Here is a 21,988-nt window from a genome sequence, read left to right on the forward strand (position 1 = left end):
CATGTTGGTTTGTTTCTTTTGTAATGAAACCAAGCTTGGTCACTTTTCTTTTTTTTTAAAGATTTTATTTATTTATTCATGAGAGACACACACACACACAGAGAGAGAGAAAGGCAGAGATAGAAGCAGGCTCCATGCAGGGAGCCCGACGTGGGACTCAATCCCGGATGTCAGGATCATGCCCTGGGCCAAAGATGGCGCCAAACCGCTGAGCCACCCAGGCTGCCCTCACTTTTCATTTATTTGACTTTAGTGTTACTATTAAAGTCAGATGCTTTACAAGTTCTTAAATAATTTTTCTTTCTGAGGTAGTAGTATGAAAGTAAAATTTGGCTGTTACCTGGAAGTCAACTTTACAGTAGGCTGAAATTATAGTTCATGGAATAACTGATCACAGTTATATTAGGTCATCTTTGAGTAGATACTGAATATGCTTACTACTTTCACCTCTAATTTGTTTATACTTGGAATTGGCATTGTTAAGTCCTTTTTACTCCTGCCAAGAGAACTTGGGATGTCACCAGACCAAGGGAAGAGTGGGCCTATCATATGAACTCCTAGGACATCTGAAGATTAGGTAGCTCCTTGGCTCCATTGACATTTATCTTGGAGCTTTGAAACTTTCATTATATTTAAGATGTTTATGATGCTATTAAAGGATCTGCCAAATAAAGTTTATTTTCACTTACCCAGTTACTATCAGTGGTGACCTGCTGTTGGCTTTCTGTAATTATACCAACTTTTTGATGCATATATTCTGAATTCAGTATGACTTTAGATTTTGTTTTTTTTTTTTTTTTTTTTTTTTTTTTTTTTTTAAATTTTTATTTATTTATGATAGTCACAGAGAGAGAGAGAGAGGCAGAGACACAGGTGGAGGAAGAAGCAGGCCCCATGCACCGGGAGCCCGATGTGGGATTCGATCCCGGGTCTCCAGGATCGCGCCCTGGGCCAAAGGCAGGCGCCAAACCGCTGCGCCACCCAGGGATCCCTGACTTTAGATTTTGTATGTAAGATGCTAAATGAAGAAAACATCTGTACCATGTACTTCATTACTTCCTTGGCTGAAGGTGTAAAAAGCCTCATGTTTGTTGATAGTGCTCAAATAAGCAGAAAATGGAATTTGGGTGGAGTAATCTATGTAAGCTAAATTAGAGATTCCTAAATTCACTTACCTATGCAATAAGTTATAAGATGAATGACTTTTAGGATTCCCCAAACATACCTGATGTAGATAAGGATTTATGCATAACCAAACCTTTGAAAGATTTTTAATTATATGAAATACTAGAAGAATGCTCTCCTGGCAATATGTTCTGTTTTCTCATTAAATGCATCAGTCAAATCCAGTAAGTAATTTCATTGAGAAGGAAAAGTTGAATGTCCTTGCAAAGTAAGTGCTTGCAAGATTAGTAACAGCGTGATAGTGCCAGTATTTGATAAAACTTGAATGAACGCTTGCTTATTTATTTAGAAAGCATGTTAAAATAGGACTGAAGTATTCAATTGCATGTAACCCTGAAATGTGATTAAGCAAAATAAATGCTAAGGAAGTTTCAACATTCCGTTATTTACTTTTTTATTCCTGAATTGGCATTGAGGATTACTAATGACTAAAGGTAATAGTAGTCATTTTCTTTTTTTCTTTCTTTCCTCTTCTGAGGAGGAGGAGGAGGAGGTTATCTTCAGTTTTAATCGGGAGAGACTCCACAACATGACTACCTCCTTGGTTTTAATTAATTAATTTTTAAAGATTTTATTTATTCAATAGAGACACCGAGAGAGAGAGAGAGAGACACAGGCAGAGACACAGGCAGAGGGAGAAGCAGGCTCCATGCAGAAAGCCTGACGTGGGACTCCATCCCAGGTCTCCAGGATCACTCACACCCTGAGCCTAAGACAGACGCTAAACCGCTGAGCCACCCATGCGTCCCACCTCCTTGGTTTTAACGTAATGTCGCCAGGACACATTTCAGCTCCCTCCCTGGCATCCCCAACACCGCTCACGCTAAGAGCCATGCTGGACCGCTGAGGAGCACGAAGAGCACTAAGGGGGTGATCCGGACAGACGCACGGGGTGTTGCGGGTGGCGCGACTCAGTTACCTGGGCACCAGTCACCTCGGCCCCAGGCTCTAGGTCCTCGGGCCCTCGCAGGAACCATCACTGGGTCTCCAGATTCACCAAGGCAGAGCCACTCTGGAAAGCGCAGGACATCTCCACATTCTGCCCCTCGGTTGCCATCACGTTCCGCGGAAACTCGGTAAATTTTGCTTGAGAAGACAGCCCTTGTACATATAAAGCCGAAAAGAAAACAAATCCAACATATGCCAAAAAGATCCCCATCATTCCAAAAAGGGGAGGGGGGGTCACATCAATGTAGCCAACGGGGCCAAAATGCCCCGCCAGGAACTCCAGCCGGGCAGCCCGAGGCAGGCTTGGAGCTTGGCGGCTCCGTCTACCTTTTCCTTCTGGAGAGCAGGAACATTTATTTTTTTCCAATTTGCTTTTTTTCCCCATGAATGGAATCTTTTTTTGCCTCGGTAGACTGGATCGCTTGGTGCTTAAGAGGACAATACAGTTGTACCATTGCTGGGGGATGGGAGTTGGGAGATTTGGGGAGGAAGTTGGGGCATTGTTGAAACTTTTTTTTTCTTAAGATTTTTATTAGAGCGCAAGCGCACCCACATGCACGAGTGGGAGAGGAGAGGTGCACTGGGAGAGGGAGAAGCAGGCTCTTCATTGAGCAAGGAGCCTGATTAGGGGCTTGATCCAGGACTCTGGGATCCTGACAGCCAAAGGCAGGCACTTAACTGACTAAGCCACCCAGGCACCCCTACAGATAATTTTCAATATGATTTGTACCCGTTTCAGGTAAGTGATAATTGTCAACTATTCTTACCGTCAAAAGAATACGGCATTCAAAAATGTCTGTTCAAAAAAAAAAAAAAATGTCTGTTCATCTGCCAGCATATATGTTGCTTTGTGTGATAATACCTGGTGGTGGTAGGTGACATTTTTGAACAGACTTAAAGCTTAATTTTGTAGTTAATCTTGTTCTGATGAGTAATTCTAAAACGGTCTTGGCCACTATTAGAAATGAAGCAGTAATACAGGTCTAAATTAGTGTCCTCACAATGTTCTGACCTTGCAGCTTTCCTAATGTACTGAGAGTCAAAGCTTTATCCTTTCACAAATGCACTCAGTTTATCCCAAAACACATCAGTGGGAGTTTTATTTTTTGGTAATATTTTATTTATTTATTAATGAGAGACACACAGAGAGAGGCAGAGACACAGGCAGAGGGAGAAGCAGGCTCCATGCAGGGAGCCCGATGCGGGACTGGAGCCCGATGTGGGACTCAATCCCGGGACTCCAGGATCACACCCTGAGCCACCCAGGTGTCCCAGGGGTTTTAGTATCTAGGGTGGGAAGATTGTCAAATTAGTCTTCGATCAAAAATCTGAACATTTGAAGAATGTAGGGAAGTGACTTCAGAAGCATTGCCAATCCTTTAAATGTTATTTGTTAGAGGGCTGTGAAGTATTCTTTTAAATTAGGGTAAATGTCATAAATCCCATTCTTAATTTCATTGTAAATTATGTTATTATATGTTTTCTTTTAAATTCATTAAACTTGGAGCACCTGGGTGGCTCAGTCGTTTGGGTGTCGGACTCTTGGTTTCCACTTGGGTCATGATCTCAGGATTATGAGATCAAGCCCCATGTCAGGCTCTGTGGTCAGCAGGAAGTCAGCTTGAGGATTCTCTTCCTCTGCCCCTTCTCAGCTTGCTCATACACTCACTCTCTCAAATCTTTAATAAAAGAAATTCATTAAACTTATTAAGAACTAGATACTAACAGATATTGAGTTCTCACCCTTGTGACTATTAACTTTTTTTGAGATATATTAATATCACTTTATAATCATTTTGGGGGCACCTACTATCGGCTCAACACCAGAAAACTTGATTACTTGATATTCACTTCTATTTGAAAACTAGTTAATAGTATGTATAAAACTGTTAGTATGCTTATGCATTGATAAAGGGAGGTTAGGGATGATGCACTTAGAGATGGGAGGTGTTTTAGAGTGAGGGAAAAGTTCAACGACTAAGGATATACATAATAGTCTTGCAGCTCATAATGGTAAACTTTATATAAAAATTAGCTGGTGAATTTGAGACTCTGATAAGGCTTTATTAATAGTTTCTCATTTTTAGTGAGTTTCTTTGTAAGCTTAACTGATAATATTGTAGTTATAAACCAACTGGCTAGGGCAGCCCTGGTGGCTTAGTGGTTTAGTGCTGCCTGCAGCCCAGGGTGTGATCCTGGGGTCCCAGGATCAGGTCCCACATCAGGCTTCCTGCATGGAGCCTGCTTCTCCCTCTGTCTGTGTCTCTGACTCTATCTCTGTGTCTCCATGAATAAATAAATAAAATGTTAAAAAAAAACGACGGCTAATAATTGGAAGCCCATTTAAAAGTCATCTTACTTTCATGTGATGTGATTTTTAAGATTTTAAGTTTGGGGTTGAATTTATGACTTAAGTTTGTGAACATTGACAATTACAACTTAATGGCTGGGAAGGTTAGGAGTCTAAAAGATATTTATGTGGATGGGTATAGAGGAGGAAGGAATACTTCTTTCTTAAATACTTAATTGTAGGCCTAAAATTTAGATCTGTGGGCAATTTTAAATGTTGCCTGTCAAGTCTTAATAGGGATTTCACAACAGGTGGAATGTAATTAGTTTATTTAACCCTTTTTCCCCAAAGATTTATTTATTTATTTATTCATGAGAGACACAGAGAGTCAGAAACATAGACAGGGAGAAGCAGGCTTTCCACAGAGAGCCTGACACGGGACAGATTCAGGGATCCCAACTACTGAGCCACCCAGGCGTCCCTAGTTTATTTAACCCTTAAGTATGTTTAGTGTGTGCCACTTTCATAAGCCTTTTACAAATACCAATTTAATATTATACTTAGTGTACTATTTTGGGTTTGGCATTATTAGGGGAGGGGCGCCTGGGGCATCTGCCTTAGGCTCAGATCATGACCTCAGGGTTCTGGGATCCAGCTCAGCTCTGTGGGGAGTTGCTTCTGCTCCCTCTGCCCCTCCCCCCCCGCTTGTACATGGGCGCTCTGCCCCCCCCAAACAAATTTAAAAAGTCTCTCTATATATATATATAAAGACCTGATACTCTTCTTAGGGGAACTGGGTTCAAATGGTTCTAGTTGAAAAAATAATTTCCGGGATCCTTGGGTGGCGCAGCGGTTTGGCGCCTGCCTTTGGCCTAGGGCGCGATCCTGCAGACCTGGGATCGAATCCCACATCGGGCTCCCGGTGCACGGAGCCTGCTTCTCCCTCTGCCTATGTCTCTGCCTCTCTCTCTCTCTCTCTCTCTCTCTCTCTCTCTCTCTGTGACTATCATAAATAAATAAAGATTAAAAAAATAATTTCCCCATGCATCTCATGACAGATATTCAATGAAAGGAAATATGAAAAGATCACACCTCACTACGAATTTAGTGAGATGGAGCCTGTCCCTCTTAATGTTAATATTCACTGTTTTAAAAATCTTAGGATTTTAGGGCGCCTGGGTGGCCAAGTGTCTGCTTTGTAAGTGTCTGCTTTCGACTCAGGTCATGATTCCAGGGTCCTGGGATTGAGTTCTGCATGGGGCTCCTTGCTCAGCGGGGAGTCTGCTTCTCCCTCTACCCTGTCCCCCTGCTTGTGGTCTCTCTCAAATAAATAAAATCTTAAAAAAATTAGGATTTTACCATTTCTTAAAATGGGAAAACAGGATTAAAAGAATACATTTTTCTCAAACGCTTTCTGTAACAGTGCATCATATTGCAACATTTTATGCATCTCATTTCTTTCTAAACTCATGGTGGTAGATACTCTAACATTGTTTGCATCCTTGGAATCCTCTAGGTTTTTAGAATGATAGACAAGTAATGGATAAATGGGCAAGTGGTTCAAAGCTTTAGATTGGTGATATGAAGGTAGGCATGAGGTGAGACGCCTGCCCCAACTCCAACACACACATAAAGGTTATGAATTCAAAAGCATGAATAAAAAATCATAAATTTTTTGACATCATTTTTGAATAGAGGGACGAGTGCAAGTTCATAGTTTTGGAATTGCAACTGGAGTTAGGCTACACAGTAACAGCAGCACGTTAATTTCACGCTGGGAAGGGCTGAACTATGCAGAAGATGATTTGCAAACAGGTCTATGGTACTTCTTGGCTTGGGGTTAGGATACTACAGATGATACAGGTTTTGGTGGGATTTTGTTTTGTTTTGTTTTGTTTTTGGTGATGGGGGAAGGAGAGGTCTCTGCCGCGCCAAAAAGACTTCCGCCCCAGGCTGCGTGTCAACCCAGGGGCAGTAGGGGGCGGGAGAAGCTCAACTCTGGGGCTCCTGTCCCTCTTCACGTGATGCATCCCTCACTCCGCGTCTCAGGCCTTGCTTCCGGCCTGGGCGTCACCCGGAAGTGGGGGGGAGTGAGGAAAGGACGAGTAAAGGCCACAGGCCCTGGCGGCGGTGGGTGGAGGAAGAGAAACCGTGGGAGTGCCGCCACTGCTGCCGCAGCTGCCGCGGCTCTGACGCCGCCGCCCCCCTCCCCGCAACCCCCCTTCCACGCCACCACTACTGTTTCTTCTCCCGGTGTGTGAGATCGGAGCCTGTGTGTGGATTTGCGGCTGCCACAGCTGCATAGCTCGCGAGGTTTAACCATAGTAAAGAAAAACCAGGTAAGTCCTATATTGTCTTCCTGTAGTCCCCTTCTACTGGAGAGGTGTTTTGTATTGTCAGTCTTTACTACGGAGTGTAGTGGGGTCATTTTAATCAGGGGCAGTCTCCAAACTCTCACTTCTCCACGACTCTCGTATTTACCACCCTCACGTTTTATCTTCCTAGTAGGGGATAATCGAGGGGAGATTGAGTCCAGACCCAAGTCACTTTCCTTGTACTCTCCTGGGGAACTGTCTTGATTATCCAGTGGCCTATGTTACCTAATTAGTTGAAGGTACAAGAAGGTCCGTGCCCGGTATTGGAAGTCGTATGGACTGATGACGATTAATAATGTAAAAAAATTATTTTTCTTCTTGTCTCGCTCTGGGAGTATAAGCTAAACTGAGAGAACACTCTTATTTCCATTTCATTTTGTTCATTCCGCCCCTTTCCCAGTAAAGTTATTCTCCATCTCTGTGGCATCTTTATCCTTGACACTTTTTGTTGTAGACGTTGAGGTTATTCTAAGCACCAACAACTCTTTTTGTTGTTCACAAGTTCGTATTTTCAGCATCTGATTTTTTTTTAGAGTCTGTTCATCTACAGAAATATGGTTTTGTATTGAGTCTTAATGTGTGCAGAACATTGAATTGGGTGATATTAAGGTGTAGGGGTGGTAGGAGGTATACACAAGAAATAGGACTGAGTCCCTGGCCTCAAATGAGTATGCAATCAAGTTGGTTTAGTTCAGTTATGAAGACAGTGGGTTCTAGCAGCCCCACTGATTGAATACTTTGCGTATCTCATCCTTTTTATTTATTATTTTTTAAAAAAGATTTTATTTATTTATTTGAGAGAGTGTGAGAATGAGAGAAAGAGCAGGAGCGGGGGTGGGGTGGGGTGGGAGCAAGGGGAGGGGCAGGGAGAATGGGAGAAACGGAGGAGCACACTCCCCTCAGTAGGGAGCCTGAGGCGGGGTTTGGGTCCTGGGACCCAGAAATCATGACCTGAGCCCAAGGCAGATGCTCAACTGACTGAGCCGCCCAGGTGCCCCAGTATTGACAAACTTTAATCAAGAATTTTGATACATTCCAATGACTGAAAATAATATTTTTTTGCCAGTTGGGAAATTAAACTGTGAAGAGAGATTTGCCTGAGGTGATACAGGCACTGGCACAGGTGAGAATAATATTTGGGAATTTTAAAATTCCCTCTACTCATCTTTGTTAAAGGTTTTACAGAGTTTTGTTTTTAAGTTGTGATCTTTCTTAAAACATAAATCAAAGTGTGGGTGGAGGTGGGTGGTGGGCAGGAGAGAGAGGCAACAAGCCTATTTTGGTTCAATTTACCATCCCAGCAATCATGTTTTTTACTTACAAATCTCAGTCTTCAGGTCAATTTAATGTGATATAAAACTTGCTTGGTTACTTGCTGAAGCAGTATGGCAAGAAAACTATCACAATACTTTAAGAATGTGTTTCATTAAAGTGTAAGGGTAGGATGTTTCTTGTTTTATAAATATGTTCCTAGCTTCTTCAGAACTGTTAGAAAATCGAAATGATTTCCATATCTTTGTTGAATTAAATGTGTGGGATATTAGTAGATTACATTAGTTTTCACAAATATTTCTTTCCTTAAAGAAAATGAAGATAAAATATCCCCATTTTGAGCCAGTTAATTGTACTTTGTCTCATGTTTTCTGTCCACATTTAGAATTGTACAGCTATGTTTTTTAAACCTATTTTTACTCTAATTCTCTAGTGCAGAAATCCAATTTTCCAGACCTATACTCAGGAGTACATTTTCATAATATACTAATTGAAATTAATAGGTTATTTTACATCTTAGGGGAACTGTTTTAACTTGGCCATTTTGTTTTTTTTTTTTTTTTTTTTTTTTTTTTTTTTTGGCCATTTTGTTTTTAAGAAATGTTTTGTTTTATGCTCTTGTAATTGTTGCTGATTCTGCTTGGGCATTGATGTCCCAAAGATTGGGAGGGAAAAATACTGGAATCACTTCCCTCCTCTACTCTGATCTGAGAGTTTGCAGGGCATTGTATATTCTTGGAGTTGTGAAGATGGTTTCCACTCTCTTGAGTGTTCATTTCAGTGTGCTACCTGCCATTTAGGAGAGGAGAGCATTAAGAGGGCTTCTGTTAAGACCTGAAAAACTGTCAACAGAGATATAAGGACAGAGAAAAAGAATTCCATAGTGCAGAGCCCTTTAAAGAAAATTCTCAGGACTATTTAATTTGTAGCTGACTTCTAGTGTCATGAGAATACTTAAGAATTGATCCTTGAGCTAACAAAAGGTTACAAAGCTTGGTTGTAAAGTAGTTCCAAGTGTTATCTCCTTTGTTGATCATTGCACTTATATTGGTAAGGAAAAAAGGTATCTTTTTTGTGATAATAAGATTATTTGCTCTAAGAAATCTAATTGAATTATTAAATCAATTAATAATAATGCTATTAAGGGGTGCCTGGGTGGCTCACTCGGTTAAGCATCTGACACAATCTCAACTCAGGTCTTGATCTCAGGGTTGTGAATTCAAGCCCTGCATTGGGCTCTATGCTGGGCATGGAGCCTACTTAAAAAAAAAAAGGCTAACAACCTATCAGAAAAATGGGAAAAAAATAATGCTATCAATATAAAGTATATTGTATTGATTGTTAATAAATATATTATTAAAACATTCTATTAATATTATTTATATACGACCAATTTCATTTTGGCCAACAAATGCTTTCTGTTCTTTTACTATGCCATTTCACCATTAATTCTAAATATCAGTTTTTAGTTCAGACTTACAGCCGCAGTATCTTGGTATTAATTTCTAATCACAGCTGTAAGTGGGTTTTTATGTATTAGCAATCAAATTGGTGTCATATGTCTTCAAGTATTGTCTGTCAAAAGCAAAGTGTTTTATCTGGCTTCTCTGTTTCTAGCTAGGTGGTAATTGGATGACTTTTAGTCATAAAAAACCTTTGTAGTCTTCATATAGTTTTTTTTTAAAGGTTTTATTTATTGAGAGACACAGAGAGAAAGAGGCAGAGACATAGGCAGAGGAAGAAGCAGGCTCCCTGCAGGGAGCCCTATGTGGAACTCCATCTTGGGATCCTGGTATCACGCCCTGGGCTCAAGGCAGATGCTCAACCACTGAGCCACCCAGGCATCCCTTCATATAGTTTTAAAGCGTTAAACTCACTATATGATGACAGAAAAAATAATAATTTATTTAGTGCAGTATATTATTTGACCTTGAATTTAAGGTATGATTAGGATTGCATAAGAGTGTGTCCACTGTGTTTATTACAAAAATAACGCACAAGTGCCTGTTTCTTAACTTTGGGGGAAGTATTAAGTCATGGGATCTTGAAACTTTTTTCTTTCTTTTTTTTTTTTTTTGTGCACAGAAATGAAGGAGACTAGAACTGATCATTCCTCTGGTGTGATACAATGAATCTGGTATTTTGTCTATAGTTTGCACTTTGGTACGAGTTGACATATTCTTTCATAGGGCCAAATTTTATTTCTAGGCCTGGCAAGTGGCTAGGCTGAGATTTAAAGCCAGTCAGTCTGGTCTTAGAACCTGTGTTCTTTTTTTTTTTTTTTAAAGATTTTATTTATTTATTCATGAGAGACACAGAGAGAGAGAGGCAGAGACACAGGCAGAGGGAGAAGCAGGCTCCATTCAGGGAGCCCGACGTGGGACTCTATCCCAGGTCTCCAGGATCATGACCTGGGCCGAAGGAGGCGCTAAACCGCTGAGCCACCCGGGCTGCCCAGAACCTGTGTTCTTACCTTACATAATGGAACTGTATTTTTTTTTAAAGTAGACATTTGTGCAAAATTAACTCTATTGGAATTAAGTTTCTTGTTTGTCCTAAAGGGAGAAATAACTCATTTATCTTCTTTGAAAGTATGAATGAGCAAATAGATTTGATGATAAAAAAAAATAAAGTATTGGTGGCTCAGAATTTCCTTGATACATTCAAACTAAATTCGTAAGTAAGGACTCATAGTTTTGTTTTTAGCTAATTACATTATTTAAAGATATGCAAAAAGGGGGATCCCTGGATGGCTCAGAGGTTTAGTGACTGCCTTCGGCGCAGGGCATGGTCCAGAAGTCCCGGGATCTGGGGATCGGGTCCCACATCGGGCTCCCTGCATGGAGCCTGCTTCTCTCTCTGCCTCTCTCTCTCTTTGTGTGTCTCTCATGAATAAATAAATAAAATCTTTTAAAAAAAGATATGCTAAAAGACCTAACGTTTAAAATGGTTAGTCTTTTTTTTTTTTTTTTTTTTGGTATTTTCTAAGTCTCCCATGAAGAAAAGAGAAATGGTCTGTGTGTTTATTTTTATCTTTTTTGTAAAAGAAAGAATGTTTATTCAAAAAAAAAAAAAAAAGAAAAAAAGGGACGCCTGAGTGGCTCAGTGGTTGATTGTCTGCCTTCCGCTCAGGGCGTGGTCCTAGAGTCCCGAGATTCAAGATTTGAGTCCCTTATCTGGCTCCTCTCGAGGAGCCTACCTCTCCCTCCACCTGTGTCTCTGCCACTCTCTGTGTTTCTCATGAATAAATAAATAAAATCTTTTTTTATTTTTTTCTCTTTGTTTTTGTATTTTTATTGGAATGCTCTATAGCAATGTTAAAAAGCCATGAATAGATTTCAGAAATTTCAGAATCAGTCTTAGGATTTGGCTCTTTTTAAAAAACTTTATTTTATTTATTTTTTGTATATTTTTTTATTGGTGTTCAGCTTGCCAACTATATAGCATAACATCCAGTGCTCATCAGTGCCCCCCTCAGTGCCTGTTACCCAGTCACCCCATCCCCCCGCCCACCTCCCTTTCCACTACCGCTTGTTCATTTCCCAGAGTTAGGAGTCTCTCATGTTCTGTCACCCTCACTGATATTTCCCACTAATTTTCTCTCCTTTCCTCTATAATCCCTTTCACTATTTTTTATATTCCTCAAATGAATGAGACCATATAATGTTGGTCCTTCTCCGGTTGACTTACTTCACTCAGCATAATACCCTCCAGTTTCTCTCTCTCTCCCTGTGTCTTTCATGAATAAATAAATAAAATCTTTAAAAAATTATTTACTGTTAAAGTAATGTTAGCAACCTACCTATATAATAAAATTGTAAATTATAGTTTTGCAGTAATACAAATTGAGTGGACTGTAGGAGAAATATATTGATCAATCAGTACTTGCAGGCAATATTTAGTTTCCAAATGACACCACAGAAATATGGAAAACTCAGATTAGAAGGGCACAGTAGTCTACGTACACCTACAGTAAGCTAACATCATATCTCAAAACTCATTATGACAGTTATCAAGTCAAATCACCCTGATGTACTTTTCCTGCTTCTCTACTGAGAAAACTCATGATGATCTACTTGTATAATTAGTGAGCTACAGACTCTGGGCCATTGAGCTTTTCTGGATTATTTCTCTAATTGCTGAATGCTGAAACATACTTCTGAATGATTTATTAAATACAAAATATAGGCAGTAGAGAAGGCTTTATGTATGTCTAACCTACTCTGCAAAATAGTGCTGATCCTATGTCAGCACTCCAATGAATACGTGTTTATTGTGTGCTTGTTGTATATCTAGGGTTTATGTGGGTTCTGTAAGATATTCAAAGAAGCATAAGGCATATGCTCCAATGTCTAGCCAGAAAAAGAAATCTAATATCAAACAATTACAGAGTAATTAGGTGCTAAACTATGATGCTGATTCCAAGGGTCTTCAGAATTTAAAAAGGAAGTGGGTATGAGTATTTGACATGTTTTTCATGGAGGAGGTGGGACTTGGGTTCATTGATTAACTCAGCAGTTACTTGGGTAGCTATGATTTGCTTTTATGATTTTCTTTGTTTTTTAAAGATTTTATTCATTTATTCATGAGAGAGAGAGAGAGAGGCAAAGACACAGGCTGAGGGAAAAGCAGGCTCCACGCAGGGAGCCTGGCGTGGGACTCGATCCCAGGATTCCAGGATCACACCCTGGGCTGAAGGCAGGCGCTAAACCGCTGAGCCACCCGGGCTGCCTGGAAGACTAGGATTTTCTAATACAGCCATCTTTTGAATGCTTTGAGCAGCTATTTAATCTGTGGTAAATTCCTTGGATAGGGTGTTTTGGAGAGGGTTAGCATGCATGGGCTTTGGAGTCATAGGCCTCAATTTGATCCCATTTTCATTCTAATTTGTTACCTGAGTTTAGATTTTTTTTTTTTTTGAGAGAGAGAAAGCGCATGTGAGGTGCAGGACAGAGGGAGAGGGAAAGAGAATCTTAAGCAGACTCCATGCTCAGCTTGGAGCCCCATGCAGGCCTCAGCTCATGACCCTGAGATCATGACCTGAGCCCAAATCAAGAGTCAGATGCTTAACTGAGTCACTCAAGTGCCCCCTGAGTTTAGAATTTTGTATTAAGTTTTCTTAATGACAGGACTATGTAAGCAATAAAATAATATTTACACAGAGCAGCTGGGATTAGTAACCCTAGTAGCACCAAGTAGCACTAGAGAGCAATGTGTCAGTGGAAGTGCAAGAAGGAGGTTAGGCAAGAGAAAGAAATACACTCTGTGATGGTTGGTAGAATGCTATCAGAAATATCTTCAAGATACAGAGTACATTTGCTTCGCCTTTGTTTTCAGTTGTGTTCCTTTAAGAATAGTGTGTTTTCTTTGTCCAGATATGAGGAAAAGAAACTTAACTGCAGTTGCTTGACATGACCACTTGAGGACTACCGATGTTATTTTAGGTTTTATTCTACATTTGAATCATCTGGTCAGTTTCAGATTATCTTCTATATTTGAAGCATCCGACTAGATTATTCTGTCCAAGTTTTGTATTTTACCTAAACATAACTTGGTCAGAAGCTGATATAGTAAGTTTTGTCTATAATCTGTGTTAGGGTTCTCTCAATTGGTTTAAGGCATGAGTGGATTACCAAATGAATGCTTGTTATGATCTGCCTTTTGTTTCTTGTTACCTTTGGATTTAATATAAGTGTGATCATATTCTAAGGAGGTTTAACAGAATACTGTTATTCTGGCACTTTCTAGAATTTTTTCCTGCCAGATAAGTAGAAATGATTGATTACATCAGACCATTTTCATCTCTTCCCAATCCTTTATCAAGGTGATCTCCAACCTTATTATATGGAAGGCCTTCTTTTTATTTCTCTCTCTCTCTCTCTTGAAAGTAGGCTCCACGCCCAAAACGAGGCTTGAACTCACAACCTTGAGATCAAGAGTTATGTGCTCTACTGAGTGAGCCAGCCAGTGCTCCTGGTGGACCTTCTTTTAATCTGAGTCTTGAGATTAGAGCAGATACAATCATTGTAGTTCCTGAGAAGTAGTTGCTGGCTGTACTGTTCTCCCTTTCACTCTGGGAATGTTAGCTGGGATGTGTGGCAGAAAGGGGTTGTAGCAAAGTGGAGAAAACATTATTGGAAGCCACCTTGGGGCTCCATGAAGCAAGATTCCTAGACCTACCAGTAGATCCTGATCTGCAGGTTGGAGACTTCTTTTTTTCATCTAGGGCTATTGTCTTACACAACTCTGGGGGCAGCAATCACATTGTTAGTCCATAAATATTATAAATATATGTAAGTCTATAAATATTATGATGTGGACTTATACAATAGGCTGTCTTGAAACCTACCCAAACCATTTCTATTTCTAGCCCCTTTTTCTTCTCAATACCTACAACATTCAGCAGCCCAGGTAGTCCCAAGCTCATCACTTGAATCTCACTTCCCACCTTGAGGCTCTTCTGTAATCCAACAGATGAAATTTAGATCTTTGAGGATTTTAAGGGTTACATCATGTTTCTTACTCTATTTAAGTGTACTCATCAGTAAAATGGTGATACCTGCCCTCACTCATAGGTTAAGAGTATCAAGTGAAATAATGTTGAAATCACTTTATAGATTATAGAGTGCTATATAAAATGTAGCATAATATTCTTTCTTGATGTGTTTTCTTGTAGTGGAAAGAGTACTGACTTTGAGGGATGCCTGAGTGGCTTAGTGGTTGGGCGTCTGCCCTCGGCTCAGGGTGTGATCTTGATAGAGTCCCACATCAGGCTCCCTGCATGGAGCCTACTTCTCCCTATGCCTGTGTCTCTGCCTCTCTCTCTGTATCTCTCATGAATAAATAAATGAAATCTTAAAAAAAAGAGTACTGACTTTGGAGATAGTCTAGAGTTTAAGTTCCATTTCTGCTATTAACAAACTGTACCTTGGACAAATTAGTGTTTCTGGGCCTTTGTTTCTGTCTATAAAAGGAAACTAATAATGCCACTCCTCTCTACCTAGAAACCCAAGAATTATTTTTTTCCTTGCCCCGACATTGAGTCAGGTTACCAAGTCTGTTGTCTAGTTACTTTTTTTCTTTTAAGTAAGCCCTATGCTCAATATGGGGCTTGAATTTACAACCCCCATTGATGAAGAGTCACATGCTAAGCCAACTGAGCTAGCCAGGCCCCCCTGTTGTCTAGTTCTTGATATTTATCAACATTTCTCCCTCTTCTGTATCTCCATTTAGTCCCTAATCATTTCCTTTCTGGGCTATACTCTTTTAAAAGTTTATGGTAGGGGTACCTGGGTGGCACAGTGGGTTAAGTGTCAGACTCTTGGTTTCAGCTCAGGTCCTGATCTCAGGGTTGTGAGATCTAACCCTGCTTTAGCTCCACGCTTATTGGGGGAGTCTGCTTGTCCCTCTCCCTCTGCTCCTCCTGCTCTCTTCTCTCTCTCAAAAATAAAAGCACAGACTCTGGATCAAACTTACTGGGTTCAGATTTTGGTTGTCACTTACTAGCTGTGTGACCTTGGGAAAGTTCCTTAACCTCTCTGTCTCAATTTCATCATCTGTAAATGGAGATAATATTAGTACCTATCCCATTAAGTTGTGAAGATTAAAATAGTAAAAAATATTAAGTACTATTATTTATTATTATTCACTGACAAAAATATTAAGTACTATTATTTATTATTCACTGACAAAAATTTTAGTTTGAATGAAAAGAAACACAGTACATAATTTTTATTAAAACTGTGTGTGTTTAACTATCTCCTAAACTAACACAACACACACACACACCCCTACCTCAAAATGTTAATGTAGTTATCTCTTGGTAGTAGATTGATTTGTTGTTTATTTTTATATTTGCTTATCTATGTTTTATATTTTTCTCTAGTTGATGTTTATTCCTTATATATATATTTTTTTGATTATTCGTTATATTTTAAAGGAAAAAAAGACACAAAGTATCTCTTCTATGAAGTCTTCACTGAACTCCCTTCCTTCATCCTTTAGATCACCAGTGTAGCATGCATTGCTAAACTCCTTGAAGGCAGAGCCTATGTTGTATTCATTCACTTTTTTTATCCAGCTGGGCCTAGTATAGAATCTAGAAGATACTAGGAACTTGGCAGTATCAGTAAGGTGAAGAAGAAATGGAATTATGAGCCTGGCACTTTACATGTATTACCTCATAATGTTTCTCTCAACAGTCCCATGAGTGAGTTATCTATGTTTTTAAATGAGAAAATTGTGTATCAAACAGCTCAATTTGCTGAAAGTCATACGGCTACTAAGGTGCAAAATTTAGATTCAAGTCCAACTCTGTCTGGTGCCAAAGATGTTCTCTTTAATGTATATCAAATTAATGAATTGCTTAATGAATATACTTGCTGTTTCTAATGAAATAATTTATGAAGCACTTCTTTGTAAACAGAAATGTGCTGTGTGAATGTAAGGATATGTTGTTGTTGTTTCTTTTGTGATATTCTATTTTCACCTACACCCTCAATTTTGACTAGGCAAACCTGTTTTCCTGTTCCCACACACAATTTTTCTTCTCTGTTCAACTGGCATTTTATTTCCTTTTGTCTTTTTATATTGCTCATGCTCTATCCACTTTTTATGAACTTGGTTTCTAATAATGATGTGAAGCTTTTCAGGTTAATCCATGCATTTCCATCAAACTCATTATTGTGTATTATTATGGCTTCTGCTTGCTTGTGATAACAAAGCACTTGAGGGGTGCCTGGCTGGCTCAGGTTTCATGAGTTCAAGCCCCATGTTGGGTGTGGAGCCTACTTAAAAAACAAAAAAACAAAGCAGTTGAAACTTCCCAGTTAAAAACTCTAAAGGGTATGGAATGATATAGGCCTTTTCTGAATTCATTCTCATTTATCTGTATCAAAAAAAATACCCAGCTAAACAGTTGCTTTTGACAATTTGGAACTTCTAGTCTCTTTTTAAAAGCTGAACTCCCCGGACATTCCTAGTACATAGTTTTTCATCCTTATATGTTCTGATGGTGATTGAACTTTGAACAGGAGAGAATGTTATCAGATTTTCACCTTCGTTAACTGAAGTGTATTAAACAGGTCATTAAAGGAATTAAGGGGTTGGGTGTGGGTGGGGATATAGATCTGGACTATATTTACAGGGTGTCTGCTTGCTTCATACTGAAAATTGTTCTTTGAACCTTGGTTTGATAAAAAAATATGAAAAATATGGATGTTAGGAGTAGTTAAACTATTTTGAAAAATAGATACATATTTTTATGTTTTAGTCATTGCATACAAATATTCCATCTCTAAGAATTAAGACAAAACAGTTTTTTAAAAAAACCTTTTATTTTTATTCATTTATTTTTAAAGATCTTATTCATTTATTCATGATAGACATAGAGTGGGGTGGGTGGGCAGAGACACAGGCAGAGGGAGAAGCAGGCTCCATACCAGGAGCCTGATGCAGGACTAGATCCTCCAGGATCTGGGACTCCAGGATCACGCCCTGGGCCAAAGGCAGGCGCTAAACTGCTGAGCCACCCAGGGATCCCTGACAAAACAGTTAAAAAAAATTTTTTTTATTTATTTGAGGGAGAGAGTAAAAGAGAGGGAGAGCACAAGCAGGGCAAGTGGCAGAGGGAGAGGGAGAAGTAGGCTCCCTGTGGAGCTCGATCCCAGGACCCTGAGATCATGACCTGAACTGAAGGCAGATGCTTAACTGACTGAGCCACCCAGGTGCCCCAAGACAAAATAGTTTTTCTACCAATATTTTAACTACTTTTTTTTTAAGTCCTGGAAAGATTAATTATATTCTTACCTGATAGGGGAGATATTTTTGCATAATCAGCAAGATGAGTCACCAAGATATACCACATGTACTGAGTATTACAGTTTCCTTCAACACAAGTTAAATGTTAGTGTGCATGGTGTTGGTGATATAAATCTATGTGATACGTTTATGGTTTGGCTGATTTAACAGTATTAATGAAGCCAAAATTATAGATCTCATCCCTGTGTGTACTTGTCTCCTGGTGTCATTAGCTATACCTCTAACTCTGCTTCACAGTTTTCTGAGTGTAGTTTGTTAGTTAAGAGGAAGACTTGTCCAGAGGAGAGATAGGTCACTAAAATAGTCATCATCAATTCCCATGCTTTTTTTTCTCTTGATAGGAGGGTCTATGATACCTAGATGTATTTGTAATTTCAAACACTTTATACATATTTTTACTTATCAATGGAGGCTGCACTTTGAAACTTACTCCTTTGGACTTCCAGAATATTCTGCTCATGTCTCTGTGCTTTCAACTCTAGATCCCTTTTGCCTTTATTATAGACTCTTTTGCCTTAAAAGAACCCTTGGGTGGCTCAGTCGTTGAGCGTCTGCCTTAGAGTTTGGGTCATGATCTTGGGATCCTGGGATCAAGACACATCTTGGGCTCCCTGCTCAGTGTGGAGTCTCCCTCTTCCTCTGCCCCCCGCCCTCGTTCATGTGCTCTCGCTCTCCATCTCTCAAACAAATAAGTAAAATCTTTTTATTTTTTATTTCTAAAGATTTTATCCATTTATTCATGAGAGACACACAGAAAGAGGCAGAGCCATAGGCAGAGGGAGAAGCAGGCTCCCTGACTCATCCCCAGACCCAGGATCATACCCAAGCCACAGGCAGAAGCTCAACTGCTGAACCACCCAAGCATCCCAGTAAAATCTTTTTAAAGCAACAACAACAACAACAACAACAACAACAACAACAAAACCTTTCATGGTTTCAGAGAACCAAGGAAAGCCTTGGCTCACTATATACATTTTTAAAAAGTAATAGTTTTTTTTTTTTTTTATCTCCATAAAGTGATCTCAACAAATGTCTCTGGAGTTGTAGATCTACAGTTTTGGAATTGAAAGTAAATAGCTTTTTTGGGGTTTAATAGGCTCATCTGTAGAGAAGTTTTAAGTGAGCCTCTGAAGATCCCATGAAATTGAGCCTCCAGTGCAGTCCAGGGTCTTTGTGATCTGTAGTACCTTTTACTAAGCATCGGTGAGGAATGAGGAATTTCACAGAAGTGAATTTTCCAGAGAACTGAAGTCTACCCTTTAAATTTTAGTCATTCAGAGGTCTTAAATGTGTCTTGGTCCAGTCCCTTATTAATGTATGAATCCTCCAAATGTATCATTGAAATACATTAACTTTTTTAAAAGTAGAAATACTTTTTTTCTTATTAGAAAATTAGTAAATGGTCAATGTAAAAACAAAATCTAGGCAATATTTTGATATCTGTCTTTACAGGGTTTTGTTTTTTTCTTTATAACATCACTACTTGATTTTATATATTACTTTGTTGGCTTACTGTCCATCTCCCACATGAGAATGTAAGCTCCATGACGGTGTAAACTGTGTCTATGTTCTTCACTTGCTCTATCACCAGCATCTAGAATAGTACTTGAAATATAGTAGGAATTTAATAAATATTTGGTGACTGAATGAATGAAGAAAGTGATTATTACCCTAATTCTATCATCTAAGTAGTAGCTGTTGTTAAGATTATGATATAAATTCTTCCAAAAGTGGGGCACCTGGGTGGCTTACTCAGGTAAGCATCTGTCTTTGGCCCAGGTCTTGATCCCAGGGTCCTGGAATCGAGCACTGCATTGGGCTCCCTGCTCAGTGGGGAGTCTGCTTTTCCCTCTCCTTCTGCCTGCCACTCCTCCTACTTGTTCTTTCTCTCTCTCTCTCTCCTTCTCTGTAAAATAAATAAATTAAAAAATTGGCATTTCTGTGTTGAAAGGGCATGCATATTTTCAGGCTTTGATAAATATTGCCAAATTATCTTTTAGAAACCCTACAGGGTTTTAGTTTGTGTTCCCATCAGCAGTGCATCAGAATTAATTCACTCAAAACTATTTTTTTTAAGATTGTTTTATTTAAGAGCAAGGGATAGAGCATTCAAGGGAGCACATGAACAGGAGGAGAGGGAGAGGGAGACAAGCCGACTCTACTGAGTGAGGAGTCTGACACGGGGCTCCATCCCAGGACCCTGAGATTAGGACCTGAGCTGAAATCAAGAGTCCGATGCTTAACTGACTGAGCCACCCAGGTGCCCCAAAACTATTTTTATATTGAAGATTTTGTGTAAAAGACCTTGTAAAATATATCAAGTATTTCATTCAGTAATATATTGCTTTCCTAAGCAGAATACCAGGACCTGGGATCCCTGGGTGGCGCAGGGGTTTGGCGCCTGCCTTTGGCCCAGGGCGCGATCCTGGAGACCCGGGATCGAATCCCACATCAGGCTCCCGGTGCATGGAGCCTGCTTCTTCCTCCGCCTGTGTCTCTGCCTCTCTCTCTCTCTCTGTGACTATCATAAATAAAAAAATAAATAAATAAATAAATAAAAAATAAAAAAGAATACCAGGACCTGACTTAATTATCTATGAAAGACCTGGCATGAGTTCACTTGTTATTGTTGTTGAAGATAAGCATCACTTACCCCTATCACTGCCTGCATGGGGCAGAGGCATCTTTTTTAGAGCTGAAAATGTAAATAGGAGATAAGTGTCTGTTGGCATCTTGATTTCCTAATTGGAACTCACTGTGCATTGCTTCATAAAAGTCAGTGCTAAAATACTATTAATATATAATCTAGCTTCATTATTGCCAAGAAACTTCTGAAGATCAATCTGTGAACCTAGCCAAGAAACTTCTGAAGATCAATATGTGAACCTAGCTATCATGTATAATGTTCTTTCTATGAGAAAACATGGTTCATCTTCAAAATCAACTGAGAAACAACTGTTCAAGGAACCCATTTTTTGGTTAAAAGTAGCTTATTGAGGTATAATTTTACATACCATAAAATTCACCCATTGTCTATGAATAGTTCATTTATGCAGTTGTGCAATTATTATTGTAATTCAGCGTCAGGGTCAATTTTTGTTTTCTCAGTCCATCTTTTCTGTATGGTAAAGTCATCTTTGAAAGGCCTCTTCAGGGATCCCTGGGTGGCTCAGTGGTTTAGCACCTGCCTTCGGTGCAGGGTGTGATCCTGGAGACCCGGGATTGAGTACCACATCAGGCTCCCTGCATGGAGCCTGGTTCTCTCACTGCCTGCGTCTCTGCCTCTCTCTCTCTCTCTCTCTCTGTGTGTGTGTGTGTGTCTTTCATGAATAAATAAATGAAATGTTTAAAAAAAAAAGAAAGGCCTTTTCAAAAAAAATGAAAGGCCTCTTCATTGAAAGATGGTGGATGTTGGATTCTAAAATTATTTTCTAATCTAATGATCTGAGTCTCTCTCTTCAATTTGACATATGCATCTTAATAGCACAAAATGATTTTATTTTATTTTAATTGATTTTTTCTTTTTCTTTTTTTTCTTTTTTTAGATTTTGAGAGAGTGCACATGTGCATGCATGTAAGCATGCAAGGAGAGACAGGGTAGTAGCAGAGGGAGAGGGAGAAGCAGACTCCCCACAAGCAGGGAGCTGGATATGAAGTTTCATCTCAGGACTGTGAGATCATGACCTGAACTGAAGTCAGATGCTTAACCAACTGAGCCACCCAGGCACCCCACAAAATGGATTTTAAAAGCAGCAGGAAGGTCCTTTGCTATCTTTAGTAGTAAAATTTTAAGGGTTAGGCAGGCATGATACAGCCTAGATTCTGTTTGGCGTCCCATAGTAAGATCATTATTCTTTTTTTTAAGGATTTTTATTTATTTGTTCATGAGACATACAGAAAGAGAGAGGCAGAGACATAGGCAGAGGCAGAGGGAGACACAAGCAGGCTCCATGCAGGGAGCCCGACGCAGGATCCAATCCCGGTACTCCAGGATCACATCCTGGGGCGAAAGCAGATACGCCTAACTGCTGAGCCACCCAGGCATCCCAAGATCATTATTCTTGGTCCTTTCACATAAAAAAGTTCCACAGAATGAGTA

At 39.6% G+C, this 21,988-nt stretch overlaps 1 protein-coding gene across 7 annotated transcripts in view; it reads left to right on the plus strand.

Moving 5' to 3' along the window:
• The first annotated feature begins 6,494 nt into the window (after nucleotides 1-6,494).
• The window catches only part of ATP7A (ATPase copper transporting alpha), a 153,518-nt gene continuing 138,024 nt past the window's right edge, over nucleotides 6,495-21,988 (plus strand). For 4 of the 7 annotated variants that reach the window (XM_041741455.1, XM_041741457.1, XM_041741453.1 and 1 more), the window contains exon 1: nucleotides 6,496-6,762. The gene's annotated coding sequence lies outside the window, so the exon portion shown is untranslated. Of the gene's footprint in view, nucleotides 6,763-7,864; nucleotides 7,922-21,988 lie in introns of all 7 variants that reach the window. The other 3 variants (XM_041741458.1, XM_041741459.1, XM_041741456.1) reach the window with 2 other exon arrangements.

The sequence above is a fragment of the Vulpes lagopus genome, chromosome X (genome assembly GCF_018345385.1).
Source record: "Vulpes lagopus strain Blue_001 chromosome X, ASM1834538v1, whole genome shotgun sequence".
NCBI classification, from domain to species: domain Eukaryota; kingdom Metazoa; phylum Chordata; class Mammalia; order Carnivora; family Canidae; genus Vulpes; species Vulpes lagopus.